Below are 7,275 nucleotides of genomic sequence, written 5' to 3' on the forward strand. Positions count from 1 at the left end.
TTATGTTGATCTTCTTTCTGTTAATTTGTGTTGATTTATGATTTGAGAAGAACCCTGTTTGGTTCTGGTTGTGGTGGTTATCTTCTTCCTCTTAATTGCTCTTGGAAGGGTTACGAGATGTGATTCTATTTGTTGGGAGTAGATATAAGGTACTGATCCTAAGGAAATGTATAGTTTTTGGAGGATCTGAATTCCATGAATTTTGTATTGATGGTGTGGTGATCCAGTTTAGTAAATCATTTGAAAAAAAAAAACCATTTTGTTGGTCTACTAAGCCATGCTGTGGATGGAAACGTCATGAAGATTATCTCATTTTGGAAGATAACCAACCCTCTAATTTTGTATTGATGATGTTCAGAAGAGAAATTCTAAGTGAGAAGGTAGAAATCTGGGTAAGTCAATCATCACCCCGTATTTTATAAGAGACTAAGATCAGTCTATCATTTTTTGAACAGTGTTTAGACGTACATGCCAATTGGCAGCACAGAAATTAAAACCCGATCGACGTGTTTGGACGTACACGCCAATTGGTAGCATAGAAATTGAAACTCGAAATGGGTGGATTGTCAGTTACCATTTTTTTTCCATCTTGAAGATTTCATTCATCTCAATGCATGTTATCTTTTTCTCTTCGTAGGACATGTTTTCGAGGGGGCAAAACCCAAAGGCAGGGGAGCTCCGAAGAAAGCTCCTGTTAGAAAGGTGTGCTTGCAAATCCTGAACTTCTTATTTCCCAAGTATCTCCCTATTTTTGTGGACTCCTCATTGCCTTTTTGGTTTTGGTCTTTCAGCAGAAAATGCCGACTGCCGTTGATAGTGAAGAGGAAGATGATGAGGTGCTCGAGCTGAAAGAATGAATAATTGTGTTGAGATCAGGGCTGAAGTTGGAAATGAATGATTGTGTTTGATTGAATGAATGAATGATTGTGTTTGATTGAATGAATAAATGATTGTGGTTGATTGAATGAATGAATGATTTAGCTATGAAGTATTTATCTATATCAGCTTATATGAGTTATCAGGGTGTACTACAATGGTAAGCGTTGTCATTACTATTTAAATTTTTTATTAACAATAGGCATTAGCTACAGCTATTAACCGTAGCCCTTTATTGAAAACTGTAGCTCTTGCTAATTTTAGCCTTTTGCTACAGTTCGCATTCTACTTTTCGTGACAGATACAATCCGTAGCTGTATATAAATTTAAAACTACGGGCAATATCGCTACGACTATTACCCGTAGCCTTGTATCTAAAAACCGTAGCTATTGTTAGATTAAGCCTATTGCTACGGTTCTTGCTGAACTTTTAGCTATAGATATAATCCGTAGCTATAGCTCTTTGACCTATGGCTACGGCATCAATGGCTACGGTCGTGCTACAGACGATAACCGTAGCCATAGGCTTTTGGCTACGGTTTTTATCCGTAGCCTTTGCCCCTTTTTTTGGTAGTGAGATTTTGAGGAGATTGGTTATTTAATCAACTACATGTAGAATTAGATAATGATCAGGTAATAATCACAGGGTGAGATTCATTCTCCGAAGATGGGTTACTTTATACCTTTTATGAAAAAGGATTTTCAAAATACCAATGTAAGCCAAACAAAAGGAAAAACTCACAATTGATAATAATGAGCAATTGCAAGGATGCATTTCTTAAAAGAACTGCTTAATATTGGATAAAAAATAAATCTAACGTATGAGCATAGACTTGGATTACAACTAAAGATTATTATTAAGATTATCGCTACTCCTAGGATAAATTGAGATAAAAGATAAATTGATATATTTAATTGATTGTTGTTTGTATTTTTGAGATTCTTTGTGTTTTTTTATTCGGTCACATTTCTCTGTTATTTATATATTTTTGTTGTATCTTATTTATTCAGATCCTTCTTTTATTACTATAATGGTTACAATAGTCGAAAAGTCTTTCTAGATCATTCTTTTTTTTCTTTTTTTTTTTAATTGTTTATCTTCTGCTATGCTTCTGAACGCCTCTCATTACTCACTTCACTTTTGTCAGCCAAGGTTTTGTTTCCCTCAGCTGCCTTTTATATCGTAAATAGCTCGACCACGTTTCTTGTATGTTGACCACAACACTCTGAACATCAGATTGGATCAGGTGAGCACTAAAATCTAAACTATAGGTTCATAGGTTGTTAAAAATGGATGCAGATTTCCTACTTCACACTGCCTATAGTGTACTGGACGGTGCTTTGTGGGCCCCACCATGACTTATGTACTTCATCCACATTGCCCTTTCATTCTTTTCCAATATATTTTAAGGTATGGTTCAAAAAATGAGGCAAATCAAAATCTCAGGTGGACCACACCACAGGAAATAGTGGTAATTGAATGCCCACCATTAAAAACTTCTTAGGGCCATAAAAGTTTTAGATCAAGCTTATATATTTGCTTGACACTTAATTTATTTTTTTTTGTGTGGGCATGCCAAAATCGATATAGCAGCTTGATCCAAACTGATCAACTTTGACCCCAGGCACCAAAATAAGTATGTCCGATATAAACCTACATGACCAGATTCCAAGAAGATCAGTTGCTTAATTAGCCACTTGCAAATTTAATAATGATCGAATTCTTCCTCCGAGGATGGGTTACTTTGTACATTCCACAAGAAAGGACTTTCAGAATACCAATACAAATAAAATAAAAAGTAAAAACTTACAATCGGTCACAAGAAGCAACTATAAAAATGCATCTCTTGAAAGAACTGCTTGATATTAGATAAAGAATAAATCCAACATATGAGTGTAAACTTGGATTACAACTAAAGATTATGGCTAAGATTACCACTACTCCTAGGATAAACTAAGATAAAAGATAAATTGATAAATTTGATTGATTGTTGATTATTTTTTTAGATTGGTTGTGTTTTTTTTTTTCTTCAGTCACATTCCTCGGTTATTTATAGATTTTTGTAGCTTATTCTTCCATATCATTATTCCATTACTGCAATGGTTACAGCAGTCAAAGTGTCTTTTTAGATCCTTCTCTTAACTAGATAATTCTTTTGTGACTATTGCTCTTCCGCTCCACTTCTGAACGCCTTTTAGTCACTCACTTCACTTTTGTTGGCTAAGGTTTTGTTTCCCTCGGTCACCTTTTATATCTTAAATTGCTCGACCACATTTTTTATATGTCGACCACAACACTCTGTCGATCATCCATTGACGTGTAAAACTAGCTTTATGTCAATTGTAATTTGCAAAAAAAAAAAAAAAAAAACCCTCCAAATCTTTGAGGATCTTTTTATCCACTTCATATTCTTCATGTAATCCCATGTGTCACCCTCCTATTAGCTTTCTCAGAATATCTAGAAATAGGGTATAACATTGCTCCCAAGTCTCTTTGCCTATGCAAGAAAGGTGATAGAGACGTTGTTTTGTTGCCCAGCGTTATAAATACAATTGGTCGTTAATCCACGTATTGTTTCCCCATTGATTCTACTCGACCGATGCTATATCAAAAGATATCCTTTATCCTACGTTTCTAGATTGTCCATGCAACATGTCGCATAAAATCGTATCATACAAGGAATCATGGTAACCTCTTCATTAATGTGCACCTACCGTGGTCAATTCATAAGCAACTCTTAAGTCGGTGTTTCTCCCCTTTCACGCTTCTCTCTCTTGTATCAGAATGCTTTCGATTTTCTCTCCTCAAGTCACCATGGTTGTATCTTCTTCTTCTTCAGCTCCAGCTTTCCACTTGGAATCCTTCATCAAAGAGTTTGATGTCTCATCATCTGGAGTGATTAATGATCTTCTATTTAACACTATAATTGAACCAGACACTGTAGTGTTGATGCTTGGTCCTACTTTTCCTTCGGCAGTCACCTATGAACAACTTTGTGGAATTGAACCCAGCTGCCCGAAGTGCCCTGATGAAGTTCCACTTGTCCAATCAGACAATCTTCCTGACCCCTCCAATTCATTCAAGTCTTCATGAGCATGGTCGAAATCAATGAATGGATGAGCTAAATGGTATGTTCGCATTGAAGCACAACATGGAGATACATGGAAGGGATCAAGAATTTATAAATGCATCAAATTTTCTCTACACAAATATCAAGCCAATTCCTCCATTCTTGCAACAACATTGACTTTCTAGAGTCAATCGACCAATATATTCTATTTTGGATGTGACTCCATGGGGTTCATCGATCATGAAAGTATGTGCATTCACTCACCTTCTGCCCTTCGGGGAACCTGTTTACTCGAGTTTCACTATAATCAATCAACATCCCTTCACTCTCCTAGATAAGACCAACAAGGCATATTTTACCTTCATGGCTCTTCAATGCAAATCTCTAGACGAGGTCAATGAACAAGAACACATGACGTTCCTATTGACGTGGATCTGTCAATTTTTTTATGTGTGTGAGTGCTCTGTAAATCACCAAGAATATATTTATCTAACCGAGATGCTTGCTCAAGGACATCAGCTTGCCCTTGCCCCATTCGTGCTCGACCACCTTTATTGTAGTATATATGAAGTAACCACAAAGTGATTCAACCACTCTGGTGGGCCTATCTGGCTTATCCAAATATGCTTTTACGAATGTTTTGCCATTAAATTCATGAAATTCGCTCCATCAGAGATAGAATTCACTTCCTTCGGCCATCGCGACATTCTCTGCTCCAAGATTAATTATTCGTTTGCCGAATGTATGAACTTCTTTCTTTTTTTCACTCTAAACAAGTCTAGTCGCACTTTTTTCCCCTTCAAAGATAAAGAATTCATTCTAACATAGTTTACTGAAAAATATGAATCGACCAACACTGAATTGGTAACCCTTAGGGATGCGGCTTGGAAAAGCTACCAAATCTACAAAGACATACCATATAATGACACCATAAACACAGGCGTGAATGCCAAAGTCAACATAGAACAATAATGTTCCAATCTTCTTGCACGCCAGTTTGGTTTGTCTCAAGGTATTCCTTTTCCTTTCATTCACTGGACTTGAAACCAACTTCAAACTCATTGATCATTCATAGACTCAATCACCATCTAACAGACTCTCTATAAACGGTTTAAGTCCATCAGTTCATCTTTCATATTCCCTCTTTTCACCAATCATCCATAGCAGCTAGAATCATTCCGCTCCAGGTGGAAGAATTATTATGGGACTCTAATCAATGAGTCTCATGAATTAATAATCAAACGGCTTTATTCTTCATTACATGTGGAGAAACATATAGCTGAGAAAAAGAAAACAAATAAAGAAAGCACCAAGATATCGACTACTCCTTAGTCAATCGTGCCTCCTATTTAGAGAAAGACACAGTTAAGGAAACCTCGACCACATCAACCGTCCCATCTCCATGACTAATAAAGATGGCCGACTCTTCTTTTTCTTTAATGAAGATGGTCGAGCTAATTCAACGTAAACTGAAGTGTTAGAAGACCACGATGGTAGATCCAACTAAGATGATTCTAACTACCACTCCAATTCCAGCATTTACAATGCCTTTAATCATCTATGACATTTTGACCTCTTGTAGTGCCTCACCCTATTCTGTCTACACTATCAGGTTGAACTACTTCAGGTATTTCTTCTTCAGCAAAAGTTTTCGTATACTTTGATAAGTATTACAAAACTAAATTCTAACTGAGTATCCCACCTGTTATGTAGTTATGGGAGATGGAAGAGGCATATAAGAAATATAAAGATGCTTACTTTAATAGGGCCTTCAATAAATGGTAACGTGAAATGGAAAGTTTAAATGATCCTAATGTTTCTTTTGACCGATATCTCAAGTCATATCGTCCTAATCATCTTTCTTTCCCTCACTGCAACCGAGCTGTCTTTGGTCGTCGATCCTGCCAAAATTTCACTATCAGACGATCGATTCATTATTGTCACCATTCGATCAGATATAGGTGGATATTATTCCAACATTATGCTATTTCCTTTTTTAAATATTGTGTAGTTTCCTTTACTCACTTTCTTTCTTTTTCAAAGTAACTAAAGAACTCTTGGCCGCTAAAAAGTCAATTGTTGCATCAACTCTTTAGGATAAGGTGTCTATTTCAAACATTTCGATCAATGCTACTTAGTTGTAGCCTGAAACACTTGAAGTTTCTAATTTAGAAAGGACCACGAGTGATGTTCATCAATAAACAGATCAAATTGAAGTCCAAGAAGAGGTAATAATATACCAGCGTGTGGAGTCCTTCAAACTTCTTTTGCAATAAATAAATGTGTCTCTCGCACCTAATTAGGATCAAGAAATTATGGAGTTACACTAAAAACCTTGTCTCCCATTCAGCTTGCTTCTTCTTCAGAACGAACCGATCACGTAATTGCTCTAGTTGATGAACATAGGATTATTCTTCTAGATGAAGGAGAAACACAAGAGATATCTCAACCATTTGAAATTGTTCTTGGTCAAAGTACAAAAATCATAATGGTCGACATCTCCACTCCTCTGGTCCCATCGGCCAATGATTCTCATGCCTTGTCTTGTTCTTCGAAGGAACTACTTCCTGTAAAAGACATTATCTTCATTCGATCAAGGCTTGCCATATGACATCCTAATGGTCGACTCTACCTTCATCAGAAATTTAGCAACTGTAGGAAGAATTATGAATGCCCATTCGTTTTGGTGCTGTTGACATCATTTTATCAGGATCAGTCAAGAGACCTAACTTCCTCATTTACTGATAAAAAACTCTTACTCGATCAGATGAATCCTTATTGGCCAAGCTACATGCACTTCATGAATTTCTAAGCCTGATTTACGAACATTAAGATACAATTATTGTGGTTGACAAACTTCAAGTTGAGCATTCGGCTGTCTCTCTTAAGATTATTTTGATCATAACTATTAGGAAGCAACTTATTGTAGCATATAACAACTTGAAAGTGTCAAATTCATCCTTGACAGATCTAATGACTCAAATCTCAGTCATAGAAGAGAAACCAAGATTGTTGAAGGAAGAACAAAAATCTTTGACTGGGTGTAGAGAAGATTAGAAGGCTGAAATCAATCGACTAGGTGCCTTCTTGCAAGAACATACTACATTGATTGGTGAGATTGTACACTCATAAGCTAAAATCAAAGTTGCTCTCCATCGACAAGAAATCAAGTGGTCGAAGCTTTAAGAAGCAATTGCAACTTTCTTGTCTTTCATTTTTGAATTTCTTTATACTTGTCCGCTATTGGTCTTATAATTCTTTTATTTTCAATACAATTGACCAAGAGAATTTACTCCTCATTTGTATTATTTTGTCTCTGGTACTTAGC

General features: G+C 36.2%; 1 long non-coding RNA gene across 1 annotated transcript; it reads left to right on the forward strand.

Moving 5' to 3' along the window:
- The first annotated feature begins 511 nt into the window (after window positions 1-511).
- Window positions 512-1,134, forward strand: LOC131229151 (uncharacterized). Its single transcript, XR_009163190.1, has 2 exons — window positions 512-702; window positions 792-1,134. It is a non-coding gene; the product is annotated as an uncharacterized LOC131229151 (long non-coding RNA).
- The last annotated feature ends 6,141 nt before the right edge of the window (window positions 1,135-7,275 follow it).

The sequence above is a fragment of the Magnolia sinica genome, chromosome 2, assembly GCF_029962835.1.
Source record: "Magnolia sinica isolate HGM2019 chromosome 2, MsV1, whole genome shotgun sequence".
NCBI classification, from domain to species: domain Eukaryota; kingdom Viridiplantae; phylum Streptophyta; class Magnoliopsida; order Magnoliales; family Magnoliaceae; genus Magnolia; species Magnolia sinica.